The sequence below is a fragment of the Oncorhynchus nerka genome, linkage group LG5, assembly GCF_034236695.1.
Source record: "Oncorhynchus nerka isolate Pitt River linkage group LG5, Oner_Uvic_2.0, whole genome shotgun sequence".
NCBI lineage: Eukaryota > Metazoa > Chordata > Actinopteri > Salmoniformes > Salmonidae > Oncorhynchus > Oncorhynchus nerka.
Window position 1 is genome coordinate 63,635,802 of NC_088400.1, and position 14,889 is coordinate 63,650,690.

Genomic DNA, 14,889 nt, shown 5'->3' on the forward strand with positions numbered 1-14,889 from the left:
CTTTCTCGTCTCCCTGTCTCTCTCCTCTCTCTTTACCCCTTCCTTCTCTTTCTCCTCCTGTCTCTCTCTCTCTCTCCCTTTCCCTTCTCTTTCTCGTCTCCCTGTCTCTCTCTCTCTCTTTCTCTCTTTACCGTTCCCTCCCTCTCTCTTTACCCCTTCCTTCTCTTTCTCTCTCCTGTCTGTCTCTCTCTCCTCTCTCTTTACCCTTCTCTCCCCTCTCTTTACCCCTTCCTTCTCTTTCTCGTCTCCCTGTCTCTCTCCTCTCTCTTTACCCTTCTCTCCCCTCTCTCTTTACCCCTTCCTTCTCTTTCTCGTCTCCCTGTCTCTCTCCTCTCTCTCCTTCTCTTTACTCCCTGTCTCTCTTTCCCTTCTCTCTTTACCCCTTCCTTCTCCCTCCCTCTCTCCTCTCTTTTACCCCTTCCTTCTCTTTCTCGTCTCCCTGTCTCTCTCCTCTCTCTCTTTACCCTTCTCTCCCTCTCTCTTTACCCCTTCCTTCTCTTTCTCGTCTCCCTGTCTCTCTCTCTCTCTCTCTTTTACCCTTCTCTCCCTTCTCTTTACCCCTTCCTTCTCTTTCTCGTCTCCCTGTCTCTCTCTCTCTCTCTCTTTTACCCTTCTCTCCTCTCTTTTACCCCTTCCTTCTCTTTCTCGTCTCCCTGTCTCTCTCCTCTCTCTTTTTACCCTTCTCTCCCTCTCTCTTTACCCCTTCCTTCTCTTTCTCGTCTCCCTGTCTCTCTCTCCTCTCCTCTTTACCCTTCTCCCCTCTCTCTTTTGCCCCTTCCTTCTCTTTCTCGTCTCCCTGTCTCTCTCTCCTCTCTCTTTCCCCTCCCTTCTCTTTCTCTTTACCCTCCCTGTCTCTCTCCCTGTCTCTCTCTCTCCTCTCTCTTTACCCTTCTCCCCTCTCTCTTTACCCTTCCTTCTCTTTCTCGTCTCCCTGTCTCTCTCCTCTCTCTTTACTCTCTCTTTACCCCCTTCCTCTCTCTTCTTTTACCCTTCCTTCTCTTTCTCGTCTCCCTGTCTCTCTCTCTCTCTTTTGCCCCTTCTCTCCCTTCTCTCTCTCCTGTCTTTCTCCCTCTCTCTCTCTTTACCCCTTCCTTCTCTTTCTCGTCTCCCTGTCTCTCCCTCTCTCTCTCCCCTCTTTACCTTCTCTTTCTCTTCTCCCTGTCTCTCTCCCTCTCTCTCTCTCTTTACCCTTCTCCCTCTCTCTTTACCCCTTCCTTCTCTTTCTCGTCTCCCTGTCTCTCTCCTCTCTCTCTCTCTCTTTACCCTTCTCTCCCTCTCTCTTTACCCCTTCCTTCTCTTTCTCGTCTCCCTGTCTCTCTCCTCTCTCTTTACCCTTCCCCTCTCTCTCTTTACCCCTTCCTTCTCTTTCGTCTCCCTGTCTCTCTCTCTCTCCTCTCTCTTTACCCTTCTCTCCCTCTCTTTTACCCCTTCCTTCTCTTTCTCGTCTCCCTGTCTCTCTCCTCTCTCTTTACCTTCCTTCTCTCCTTCTCTCCCTTCTCTCTCCTCTCTTTACCCCTTCCTTCTCTTTCTCGTCTCCCTCCTCTCCCTCTCTCTCTTCTCTTTCTTGTCTCTCCCTCTTTTTACCCCTTCCTTCTCTTTCTCGTCTCCCTGTCTCTCTCTCTCTCCTCTCTCTTTACCCTTCTCTCCCTCTCTCTTTACCCCTTCCTTCTCTTTCTCGTCTCCCTGTCTCTCTCCTCTCTCTTTACCCTTCTCTCCCTCTCTCTTTACCCCTTCCTTCTCTTTCTCGTCTCCCTGTCTCTCTCCTCTCTCTTTACCCTTCTCTCCCTCTCTCTTTACCCCTTCCTTCTCTTTCTCGTCTCCCTTCTCTCTCTCCTCTCTCTCCCTTTCTCCCTCTTCTTTACCCCTCTTTCTTTCGTCTCCCTGTCTCTCTCTCTCCTCTCTTTTACCTCTCCCTTCTCTTTACCCCTTCTCTCCTCTCTCCCTGTCTCTCTTTACCCTTCCTTCCTCTTTCTCTCTCTCCCTTTACCCCTTCTCTCCCTCTCTTTCTTCTCCCTCCCTCTCTCTTTACCCCTTCCTTCTCTTTCTCTCGTCTCCCTGTCTCTCTCTTTTTCTCCCTTCTTCCTTCCTTCTCTTTCTCGTCTCCCTGTCTCTCTCTCCTCTCTCTTTACCCTTCTCTCCCTCTCTCTTTACCCCTTCCTTCTCTTTCTCGTCTCCCTGTCTCTCTCTCCTCTCTCTTTTTACCCTTCTCTCTCTCTCTTTACCCCTTCCTTCTCTTTCTCGTCTCCCTGTCTCTCTCCTCTCTCTTTACCCTTCTCTCCCTCTCTCTTTACCCCTTCCTTCTCTTTCTCGTCTCCCTGTCTCTCTCTCTCCTCTCTCTTTACCCTTCTCTCCTCTCTCTTTACCCCTTCCTTCTCTTTCTCGTCTCCCTGTCTCTCTCCTCTCTCCTCTCTCTTTTCCCTTCTCTCCTCCTCTCTTTACCCCTTCCTTCTCTTTCCCTCCTCTCTCCCTTTACTCTCTCTTTCTTGTCTCCCTGTCTCTCTCTCTCTTTTACCCTTCCTTCTCTTTCTCGTCTCCCTGTCTCTCTCCTCTCTCTTTTTACCCTTCCTTCTCTTTTTCTCTCTCCCTGTCTCTCTCCTCTCTTTTACCCCTTCCTTCTCTTTCTTCTCTCTCCCTCTCTCTTTACCCCTTCCTTCTCTTTCTCGTCTCCCTGTCTCTCTCTCTCTCTCTTTACCTTCCTTCTACCCTTCTCTCCCTCTCTCTTTACCCCTTCCTTCTCTTTCTCGTCTCCCTGTCTCTCTCCTCTCTCCTCTCTCTTTACCCTTCTCTCCCTCTCTCTTTACCCCTTCCTTCTCTTTCTCGTCTCCCTGTCTCTCTCTCCTCTCTCTTTACCCCTTCCTTCTCTTTCTCGTCTCCCTGTCTCTCTCTCTCTCTCTCTTTACCCTTCTCTCCCTCTCTCTTTACCCCTTCCTTCTCTTTCTCGTCTCCCTGTCTCTCTCCCTCTCTCTTTACCCTTCTCTCCCTCTCTCTTTACCCCTTCCTTCTCTTTCTCGTCTCCCTGTCTCTCTCCTCCTCTCTTTACCCTTCTCTCCCTCTCTCTTTACCCCTTCCTTCTCTTTCTCGTCTCCCTGTCTCTCTCTCTCTCTCTTACCCTTCTCTCCCTCTCTCTTTACCTCTTCCTTCTCTTTCTCGTCTCCCTGTCTCTCTCTCTCTCTCCTCTCTCTTTACCCTTCTCTCCCTCTCTCTTTACCCCTTCCTTCTCTTTCTCGTCTCCCTGTCTCTCTCTCCTCTCTCTTTACCCCTTCCTTCTCCTCCCTGTCTCTCTCTCCTTCTCTTTTACCTTCTCTCCCTCTCTCTTTACCCCTTCCTTCTCTTTCTCTCTCCTGTCTCTCTCTCCTCTCTCTCTTTACCCTTCTCTTTACCTCTCCTCTTTTACCCCTTCCTTCTCTTTCTCGTCTCCCTGTCTCTCTCTCTCTCTCTTTACCCTTCTCCCTCTCTTTACCCCTTCCTCTCTTTCTCGTCTCCCTGTCTCTCTCTCTCTCCCCCTCTCTTTACCCTTCTCTCCTCTCTCTTTACCCCTTCCTTCTCTTTCTCCCTGTCTCTCTCCTCTTTACCCTCTCCCTCTCTCTTTACCCCTTCCTTCTCTTTCTCGTCTCCCTGTCTCTCTCTCCTCTCTCTTTACCCCTTCCTTCTCTTTCTCGTCTCCCTGTCTCTCTCCTCCTCTCTCTTTACCCCTTCCCTCTCTCTTTACCCCTTCCTTCTCTTTCTCGTCTCCCTGTCTCTCTCCTCTCTCTTTACCCCTTCCTTCTCTTTCTCGTCTCCCTGTCTCTCTCCTCTCTCTTTACCCCTTCCTTCTCTTTCTCGTCTCCCTGTCTCTCCCTCTCTCTTTACCCCTTCCTTCTCTTTCTCGTCTCCCTGTCTCTCCCTCCTCTCTCTTTACCCCTTCCTTCTCTTTCTCGTCTCCCTGTCTCTCCCTCTCTCTTTACCCCTTCCTTCTCTTTCTCGTCTCCCTGTCTCTCTCCTCTCTCTCAGGAGTATAGATTTTATAAAGGAGTTAGCAGGGACTAACCAACAGTAGAATTCATTAAAGATATCTTATAACAACCCACATCCGTGTGTGGGTGTGAATCAATAGAGGATATTTTTCACTACTCCAGGGATAACAGCTGTATTCTTGACAACTAAAGACTCCTCCAACCTAATGTCTATGCTTCAGCTCAGTGGGCTAACACGGTCTTGAGACACATAAACCACCAATGGTCAGTCACACAAACTTCAATGAATTTACAAATAGACGTTTCCTTAGTCAAGGAGTTTATAACCATTACCTGGAAACACAAGTTTAGAAAAACAGTAGCCCATGAAAAAGGACAGTAATATAATATTAGTATTTACATTGGTAATAAAGACAAAAAGGTAAATGAATGACATCTCTGGAAAAGGCAGCATTTCTGTTTCTTAGAGGTCATAATGCAAGTTCATAGAAACACAATGAAGTAGAATACACTCATTCACACACAGAAACACACATGCAAGACAGACACACCCTCACACACATACATACACATGCAGACTAACACCAGTATTCAACAGTTCTATTATCAAAAGAGGATATCCACTACAGAACAAGTAATTCTGCCACTAGGCAACCGATGCACACAGACCACACCCACAAGTCTATACAGTCTTTAGTCACCATTTATCTTATTGTGTTGTCAGTGGGGGTTTGATTAGCAACAAATGAGCTTAAAAATAATTTATATTATTGCATGTAATTGTATACAATTGGAGGTGATTGGTTGAGTCTGTCTGTGTGCGTTAGTGTGTGTGTGTGTGTGTGTGTGTGTGTGTGTGTGTGTGTGTGTGTGTGTGTGTGTGTGTGTGTGTGTGTGTGTGTGTGTGTGTGTGTGTGTGTGTGTGTGTGTGTGTGTGTGTGTGTTTAGCAACGGGTAGTAGGGGTGCTACTAAAAATCTGAATCAAAAATAAAATCAAAAATCCTTCATTTTCAATTTTCCTAAAAGTAGTGCACTGTGTTAGCGGTCTGTAGCGCGGACCCCCACCAGCAAACGACTTCCCACAGCTGTGTGTGTGTGTGGATCTGTTCGTATTGTTAAGCCAATTGTGTCCTCCAGTCTTTGTCTCCCCCTCTTTGTTTACTGTAGTAATCCTCTCCAAGATGTTCACTTTCCTTCCTCCTTTTCCCCTCCTCTTCTTCGTCTCTACAGTAAGTAAGTGGAATGGAAACCTGAGAGAGATCCTATATACAGTATAGTATAGTACAGCTGGTGAGTATAGTCAGTAGACTGGAAAAGTATTCTAGTCAGATAGTAGTCGGTGGTAAACCAACTACTAGAGCTGCTATTGTTTCTGTTGTCTTTAGTGATCCAGTCTCCATGCTCCTGAAGACCTTCAGTCAGACACGCTCCACCTCCACTGTTAGACCCTGACCTAGCAGTGTTCTATGTCGCGTTATAACCTCCACTACTGTTAGACCTTGACTTAACAGTCCTCCCAAGTCTTACTCTGCAGTGTCTTGTAGATCAGCTATTTGTCTGTTTCCATCTGGACCCTCTCAGTATTGAAGTAGTGTTCTGGATCATTGTGACTCCTCTACGCCAAGTTATAACCTCCATTATATTACATTTTAACTCCTAAGTCGTCTCATAACCTCCTCTCACTCATTTAAGTCATGTAGTAGTTCTCCTGACTGTTAGGTCTCCCCAAACGGTGTCACATTTAATAACTTCCCCTGACTGTTAGAGCTCCTCAAACGGTGTCACATTTAATTACGGCCCCTGCCTGTATGGTTACCTAGTGGTACTACTGTCTATATTAACTGCTCTATGTCGTCTTATAACCTCTTGCTCTATAAGTTCCCCTATGTTCTCTTCTAACCTCGTAGTCTGTTTTTACTAGTGTTACTGTCTATTATAACCCCTTTATGTCGTGTTATAATCTCCTCTCTGTCTGCATGGTCTTGTAATAGACTTCTTGATCAGCGCGGCTGTGGGCTGAGACAGTGGGCCGGCGGGGGAGGGTCATAGAGCGGGGAGGGGGGAGTAACTGTCCAACAGCAGATCTGGGTGAGGAGGGGGAGGGAGGGGGAGTAGAAGGGGGGAGGGGAGGGAGGGGGAGTAGAAGGGGGAGAAGGGGGAGGCAGGGGGAGGAGGTGGGCTGAGGAGGCGGAGGTAGGGTGGAGGAAGAGAAGGGAGGGAGTGGAGAGGAGATGGGGTGAGGAGGGGGAGGCAGGGTGGAAGAATCGGTCTGGCTGGGAGAGGAGGAGCAGATAGAGTCTGATTTCACAGGAAGTGTTCGGTATTCCCGATATTCCGGTGCGGAGACTTTCTCCTGGCGCTGCAGCGCCCCCCTCTGGCCCTGCTCACCGACGCTCCCGCTGGTGGTGTTCCTCCGCTCCCAGGGGGTCCCGTTACCAGCAGCTGTTACTCTGGCCCCCAGGGTCCCGTTACTCCCGGTACTGACACTGTTAGACACCCTGACCACAGGGTGATGAGGGGCGTGAGCGTCTATGGTGACAATACTCCCGGTAACGCTCCCGGTGTGGCTGTCATGGTCAGAGGGGACCCGGTAGTATGGAGACTCAGAGCTTCCTGTTGAAGACCCTCCTCCACAGGAAGAGGCGGAGTCAGAGCCCTTGGCAGAGGAGCTGATTGGTCCGTGCTGTTTGGACATGGCAATGACCTATAGGATGAACAGAGGAGAGGAGACAGTTAGCTAGTTACTTCAGCTAGTTAGAATGTAAATCAACAGTTCATTTAGCTAGCTACTTCAGCTAGTTAGAATGTAAATCAACAGTTCATTTAGCTAGTTACTTCAGCTAGTTAGAATGTAAATCAACAGTTCATTTAGCTAGTTACTTCAGCTAGTTAGAATGTAAATCAACAGTTCATTTAGCTAGTTACTTCAGCTAGTTAGAATGTAAATCAACAGTTCATTTAGCTAGTTACTTCAGCTAGTTAGAATGTAAATCAACAGTTCATTTAGCTAGTTACTTCAGCTAGTTAGAATGTAAATCAACAGTTCATTTAGCTAGTTACTTCAGCTAGTTAGAATGTAAATCAACAGTTCATTTAGCTAGTTACTTCAGCTAGTTAGAATGTAAATCAACAGTTCATTTAGCTAGTTACTTCAGCTAGTTAGAATGTAAATCAACAGTTCATTTAGCTAGTTACTTCAGCTAGTTAGAATGTAAATCAACAGTTCATTTAGCTAGTTACTTCAGCTAGTTAGAATGTAAATCAACAGTTCATTTAGCTAGTTACTTCAGCTAGTTAGAATGTAAATCAACAGTTCATTTTAACTAACTCAGATTTGATATTTATCTCACCTGCGCCACTCGCGGCTGATTGGGCGGCTGATTGGGCACACGCGGAGTCGTCACAGGGATAGGCCCCTCCCTGACTCGTTCCCCTCCCTGGTTGAGTGACATCAACTTGGCACGCGTCACCGCGCTCTTAGGGGAGACAGGGGGAGGTAGAGAGGAGACAGAAGGAGGTAGAGGGGAGACAGTAGGGGGGTGTCTAATCCCCTCCTTAGGGATATGCACTAGTGGGGCTGGCGCTGGGGTAGCCGTGGCAACGGCTCGATTGGCCGACTGTACCGTCGGATAGAGGGAGGGAGGATTCATCACCCCTGTCTCCCCTGCCTCGCCCCCTCCTCCTGCTCCTCCCTCTCCTCCAGATGTGTCCGTCTCTCCCTCCTCCTCGCTCCGTCTCTCCGTAGAGCGCTGCTGTCTCCACTCCTGCACCAGCGGGGGTCGCAGCCTGAGATCACACATGATGTGTTTGACTTGACGATTAATATCAGGGTTGTATGACACACACCTACAACACACACTAGCCACAAACGTACCTTGGTTGTGACCTGCGGGGGTCGAAGGACAGGTGGAAGGTCATGTGCCGCTGGTTGGAGGGGTCGTCTCCGGGGGGCGAGGTGCTGCTGCTGCCGTTGGCGACGCGGGGTAAGGTATTGCTGAATGTTACCATGGTTTCCTTTCCCATGGTGCCGCGGGGTGCCAGGAGCTCCACGTCAGCACTGGCCCTCTTCAGAGATGCTACGCTGGCCTTCTCCCTACGAACCTACAGAACAACATAGTGTGGCTAACTACTAATACTAACCACGACAACACAACCTGTCTCCCTTCATCTCGTACCTTGCAGCGTCCAGTGCCCAGTTCCTCCCTGCTGTCTGAGGGTCTGGGTGTCTTGCTGCGGTACAGAGAGCCGTGCTGAGAAGCATGACCTCCCTGGGCTCTTCCCCTCACCACCACCTCCCTCTGCTGCTGGGGGGGGGACGCAGCCCTCCGGACAGGCTGGGGGAGGCAGTCCTCCTCGGATGACCTGAAGTTACCTACTGCATACAGAGACTAGAGGGAGGGTACGGAGGGAGGGGAAGGAGAGGTGGAGATAGCGATAGAGAGAGAGATAGAAGCGTGAAATTTGTTGAGACAAGTGTTCCTAAAAAATAACTGTGAAATTCTCCCGCTGAGAACTCGATTATTAATTCCCATCTCTCTCTCTGTCTTTTTCTCAGTCTACCCCCCCTCCACACACACACACACACTCACCAGGTAGACTCCTATGCCAGCTCCTATGGCGTAGCCAACATAGACATCTCTGGGATGGCAGCGGTGTTGTGTGATCTGAGTCAGTCCGGCTATACCCGCAGCCAGACAGTATCCAAACACCAGCACCGGCTTCACCAGCTTAGTACTACTGCTGATCACACTGTTCAAATACATCTACACACACACACACACACACACACACACACACACACAAAGTTAGAACTACTGCGGATGGCAATGTTTCCAATTTTAACTTCAAATGAATCTTCATAAAGTCAGACAGACAGGCAGACAGACAAGTTAGTAGCTGTCAATGCTTACAGATATGTAGACAGCAGCAAAGCCAGAGAGCGTTGCATGCTGGGATGGAAATGTTTTCCTGAAGAGAAGGGGAGAGAGAGTAAGAATCAGGGAGCGAGAGGGAGATGTGATGCAGAGAGAGAGAAAGAGAGGTTTTATTGAAGCTGGAGAACACAAAGAGTGTGTGTGTGTGTGTGTGTGTGTGTGTGTGTGTGTGTGTGTGTGTGTGTGTGTGTGTGTGTGTGTGTGTGTGTGTGTGTGTGTGTGTGTGTGTGTGTGTGTGTGTGTGTGTGTGTGTGTTACCTGGCTGACAGGATGGCATACATATCTTTCCCAGAGCAGATGTCCTGTGTGATGTAATTGTTCTGGTCACATGATATCCCAGGCAGCGTGTAATTGGGCTGACAGACAGTCAGGAAGAAAGGGGTGGGATAACCAGTAGCCAACTGGATGATGTCTGTCATTAGGGCTGTTGCCAGGAGACCAAACACATGAACACCTGGGGGAGAAGGAGGAGGAGAGAGAGGGGGGAGACAGGGAGAAGGGATGGAAAAGGAGAGAGAGGGGGAGGGAGGAGCATGCACCAGGTAAGAGTTATCTGAAACATCTGAAGACGTCTTGCCTGTCCTCATTCCCTCTACATCTCTCTCTCCTCTGTCCTCATTCCCTCTACATCTCTCTCCCCTGTCCTCATTCCCTCTACATCTCTCTCTCCCCTGTCCTCATTCCCTCTACATCTCTCTCTCCCCTGTCCTCATTCTCTCTACATCTCTCTCTCCCCTGTCCTCATTCCCTCTACATCTCTCTCTCCCCTGTCCTCATTCCCTCTACATCTCTCTCTCCCCTGTCCTCATTCCCTCTACATCTCTCTCCCCTGTCCTCATTCCCTCTACATCTCTCTCTCCCCTGTCCTCATTCCCTCTACTTCTCTCTCTCCCCTGTCCTCATTCCCTCTACATCTCTCTCCCCTGTTCTCAAATTCTTGCTTTAACTGGAACAGGCCTGAAGTAGATTCTCTCCCTAGGCTATCATTACTCTCTGATGTAGATTCTCTCCCTAGGCTATCATTACTCTCTGAAGTAGATTCTCTCCCTAGAATATCATTACTCCCTGAAGTAGATTCTCTCCCTAGGCTATCATTACTCTCTGAAGTAGATTCTCTCCCTAGGCTATCATTACTCTCTGAAGTAGATTCTCTCCCTAGGCTATCATTACTCCCTGAAGTAGATTCTCTCCCTAGACTATCATTACTCCCTGAAGTAGATTCTCTCCCTAGGCTATCATTACTCCCTGAAGTAGATTCTCTCCCTAGACTATCATTACTCCCTGAAGTAGATTCTCTCCCTAGGCTATCATTACTCCCTGAAGTAGATTCTCTCCCTAGGATATCATTACTCCCTGAAGTAGATTATCTCCCTAGGCTATCATTATTCTCTGAAGTAGATTCCCTCCCTAGGCTATCATTACTCTCTGAAGTAGATTCTCTCCCTAGGCTATCATTACTCTCTGAAGTAGATTCTCTCCCTAGGCTATCATTACTCCCTGAAGTAGATTCTCTCCCTAGGCTATCATTACTCCCTGAAGTAGATTCTCTCCCTAGGCTATCATTACTCTCTGAAGTAGATTCTCTCCCTAGGCTATCATTACTCCCTGAAGTAGATTCTCTCCCTAGGCTATCATTACTCTCTGAAGTAGATTCTCTCCCTAGGCTATCATTACTTCCTGAAGTAGATTCTCTCCCTAGGCTATCATTATTCCCTGAAGTAGATTCTCTCCCTAGGCTATCATTACTCCCTGAAGTAGATTCTCTCCCTAGGCTATCATTACTCTCTGACGTAGATTCTCTCCCTAGGCTATCATTACTCCCTGAAGTAGATTCTCTCCCTAGGCTATCATTACTCCCTGAAGTAGATTCTCTCCCTAGGCTATCATTACTCCCTGAAGTAGATTCTCTCCCTAGGCTATCATTACTCCCTGAAGTAGATTCTCTCCCTAGGCTATCATTACTCTCTGACGTAGATTCTCTCCCCAGGCTATCATTACTCTCTGAAGTAGATTCTCACCCTAGGCTATCATTACTCCCTGAAGTAGATTCTCTCCCTAGGCTATCATTACTCTCTGAAGTAGATTCTCTCCCTAGGCTATCATTACTCTGTGAAGTAGATTCTCTCCCTAGGCTATCATTACTCTCTGAAGTAGATTCTCTCCCTAGGCTATCATTACTCTGTGAAGTAGATTCTCTCCCTAGGCTATCATTACTCTCTGAAGTAGATTCTCTCCCTAGGCTATCATTACTCCCTGAAGTAGATTCTCTCCCTAGGCTATCATTACTCTCTGAAGTAGATTCTCTCCCTAGGCTATCATTACTCCCTGAAGTAGATTCTCTCCCTAGGCTATCATTACTCTCTGAAGTAGATTCTCTCCCTAGGCTATCATTACTCCCTGAAGTAGATTCTCTCCCTAGGCTATCATTACTCTCTGAAGTAGATTCTCTCCCTAGGCTATCATTACTCTGTGAGGTGTGCACCTGTTCACTCCCCCTTGAGGATTCAAGCGTAAATAACAGGTACGTACCAACAAAGCGAACAGTCCTCCGTAGGAAGGAGTTGAAGTTACACCCATCAGCTTTACTCGGTTTGACTCTGGACTGGTAACAATACACCAGCCCTTCCCCCAGCATGATCTATTGACACACACACACACAATTAGTCATGCACCCTGATGCTGATAGGCTGTTTATTGATCAGAATCTATTGATTCTAGGTTCTGACGGTGTGTGTACTAACCGAGGCAGCCGGTCCTGCGAAGGCCAGGCTCAGTAACATCAGCAGAGGGATCAGTTCGTCTCCTGTCTCTAGGTAGGGCAACGACAGGTCCCGGTCATAGCAATGGAACCCAGGGGTCGCCGGGGACAACAGGTCTGTCAACTCCATGAAGTAGAGAGAGACAAGGGAGGAGAGGACGATGGGGAGCTAGAAAGAAAGAAAGAGAGACAGACACAGAGAGCGAGAGAGAGAGAGGGAGGGAGCGAGCAGGGGAGAGAGAAAGAAAGGGAGAGAGACAGACACAGAGAGCGGGAGAGAGAGAGGGAGAGAGGTAAGAGGGAGACATTGTCTTACTAACAGCCATAGTGAGTGGTATACATTAAATGCAGTTATATTGGACACACATGTATGCACATCCACACACCTCTATGAAGTAGAAGCATGGTAGAAGTGTCATGCTGTCTTTGGGAGGTTTCTTCTTGGTCTTGGCTTTTGGTGACGACATCATCCTGGTGTTGGTCCAATCAGAGTCTAGGAACAGACAGAAGGGGAGTTAGTCATCACACTGGTGGCGTTCCAGGTGGCATACATTACAGAGGCGTTGTTGCACATTATCAGCTTGTTAAGTCATATTCTGCTACTACTTCCACATGGGCAAACATCTGCTTGGTCTCGGACTGGTCCTTTGAAGCAAACCTAAGCTAATAGTAAATAGCTGAATGCACATCTGTTGTGTTGGTCCCTCAACTCCAAATGAACAGAACATCAGAACACACACACATGCGAGCCTCAGTGGTGTGCTATCTCTGTTTCCCACATCTCTCTCTCTTTGTTCTCTCTTAACTCGCTGTCTAAATTCAGGACAATGGAGTGGACACAGGACAGCGCCATAGTTACAGTAACTCAAAGAGAAATAAGCAGGGAGTTGAGACACACAGCTCCCTCCTTTTGCCCGGAGTTATTCTACTGTAACTATGGCGCTGTCCACTGCATGGTCCTGAACTCAGAGAGAGAGAAAACCTCTCCTGATTTAGAACCATCGATTCTCTCAGACACTAGAGTCAGACTCACCCCGCCTTGCCTCTCCTCCACACACACACACAGAGTGCTGAATTACCTCTGTCCCGCGGGTTGTGTGTGTTAGCAGAGGCCCGTCTTGCCTCTCCTCCACACACACACACACACACACAGAGTGCTGAATTACCTCTGTCCCGCGGGTTGTGTGTGTTAGCAGAGGCCCGTCTTGCCTCTCCTCCACACACACACACACACAGAGTGCTGAATTACCTCTGTCCCGCGGGTTGTGTGTGTTAGCAGAGGCCCGTCTTGCCCTCCCCCCTCGCCGAGGTCTTGCGTGCTGCTCCAGTTTTCCGTTCAAACGTTAATCCATCTTCACGCGCTGCCAGTTGTTTTACGCCCCCAAAACACACATACACACACATCAGGTTGTTTAGGTTGGTCAGATTCTCCACGGATAGAGAGGACGAGAGAATGATAAAGGGAGAATGATCGATGGGTAAGACGAAAGGGAAAAGTCCGATATTCGATATTTCTCCGTTATTTTCCCTTCTGATCGCGCGTGTGTGAATAAACTCCGAGGTTTCACGTGCCTTCTACCGGTTCACCCCAGTCCCAGTCAGCCAGGCTATGTTTGAACAGCCCACACAAACTCAAACAGCGCTCAGAAACGAACCGATATCTCATTTGTTGAACCGCCGCTCACAGAGAGCCTCGCGCACACAAAGGCATGGGGGGCACGAGGGGGCGGGGGGAGACGAGGGGAGGAGACCGACTGTTCCTTCACACATACACAAACGCCCCTCCTCTCACCGCTCCAAATTCCTAATGGTAGGCTACCACCACCATAAAGCTGGGCAAAACAAAGCGATGGATTTTGGTGTGCGTTTGGGTATGCGCGTGCATGAGTGAAAGCATGTGTGTCTGTTTGATTCTGAGTGTTTCTTCGAATATATTCCCCTTTTAGAACATTCTATTTTAAATGTAAAGGCTATTCATTTTAGGCAAAAATATTCTGATACCCCCCATCTCTCTTCCTCTTTTCGTCTCCTCTTTCCTCTTTTTTTATTGTGGGTAGACCTAGTCCAGTAGGGTGGGGTTGGGTTCTGACCACGTGCCTGTGACTGCTGCTGCGGTGTGTAATTTGCGTCTCTTCATTCAACAAACGTGCGCGCGCGCGCACACACATCTTCTGCTTCTGACCTGTCTGATTTACCATGAGATGTACACATTCAAACCTTTCTCCCACGGTTATAAATACACACACACCATGACCCACACACCCACCCTTTTCGCCTGGACTGGTCACAGCTGAGTGGCTAATAAACTCATCACTCACTCACACACACATACATATAAAGACTCCAACCTATCAGCACTACTCTACAGACAATACAGAAGACTCCAATCTATCAGCACTAGCCTACAGACAACAGAGAAGACTCCAACCTATCAGCACTAGCCTGCAGACAACAGAGAAGACTCCAACCTATCAGCACTAGCCTACAGACAACAGAGAAGACTCCAACCTACCAGCACCACTCTACAGACAATAGAGAAGACTCCAACCTACCAGCACTAGCCTACAGACAACAGAGAAGACTCCAACCTATCAGCACTAGACTGCAGACAACAGAGAAGACTCCAACCTATCAGCACTAAACATATGATTCTATCTCTACCTGTATTCTCTGTAAATCCAGCCTGGCCACTAGAAATACCACAGCAATCAGTAGCTCTATTGATATCTTCTGCCTGTACATGTGGTAGGGCTACTTTTCATTTGTTTCTGTTTACATGAATAAATACAGAAGTAAATGAATGAAATATGTTTAGAGTGCATGGGTCTGAGTGTCTTTATAAACGTGTGTCCCAATTTACAGCTGCTAATGGCTAGAGGCATCCTCTTCATCCTTTCATCTCTTCCCTGTCCCCTCCTCTCCTCTTCTCCGTCTATGAACCATATGCAGAACACAAATGCCCCCTTCTGACCACAGGATACCACATGCCACAATAAATATGTTATGGCCAGTAGATGGCGCACATCACCAACTGAACCAATCTACATGAACGGTGCCTTCAGAAAGTATTCATGTCCCTTGACTTTTTCCACATTTCGTTGTGCTGCACTTACAGACTGAACTCAAAATGGATTAAATATATATATTTCTCACCCATCTACACACAATACCCCATAATGACAAAGTGACATGTTTTTTAAAAATTGTTGTACATTTATTTCAAATTAAATACTGAAATATCTC

The 14,889-nt window shown here is 47.9% G+C and overlaps 1 pseudogene; it reads right to left on the minus strand.

The window, feature by feature from the left end:
- Window positions 1-4,261: 4,261 nt before the first annotated feature.
- Window positions 4,262-12,784, minus strand: LOC115144482 (phospholipid phosphatase-related protein type 3-like; annotated as a pseudogene).
- Window positions 12,785-14,889: the final 2,105 nt, after the last annotated feature.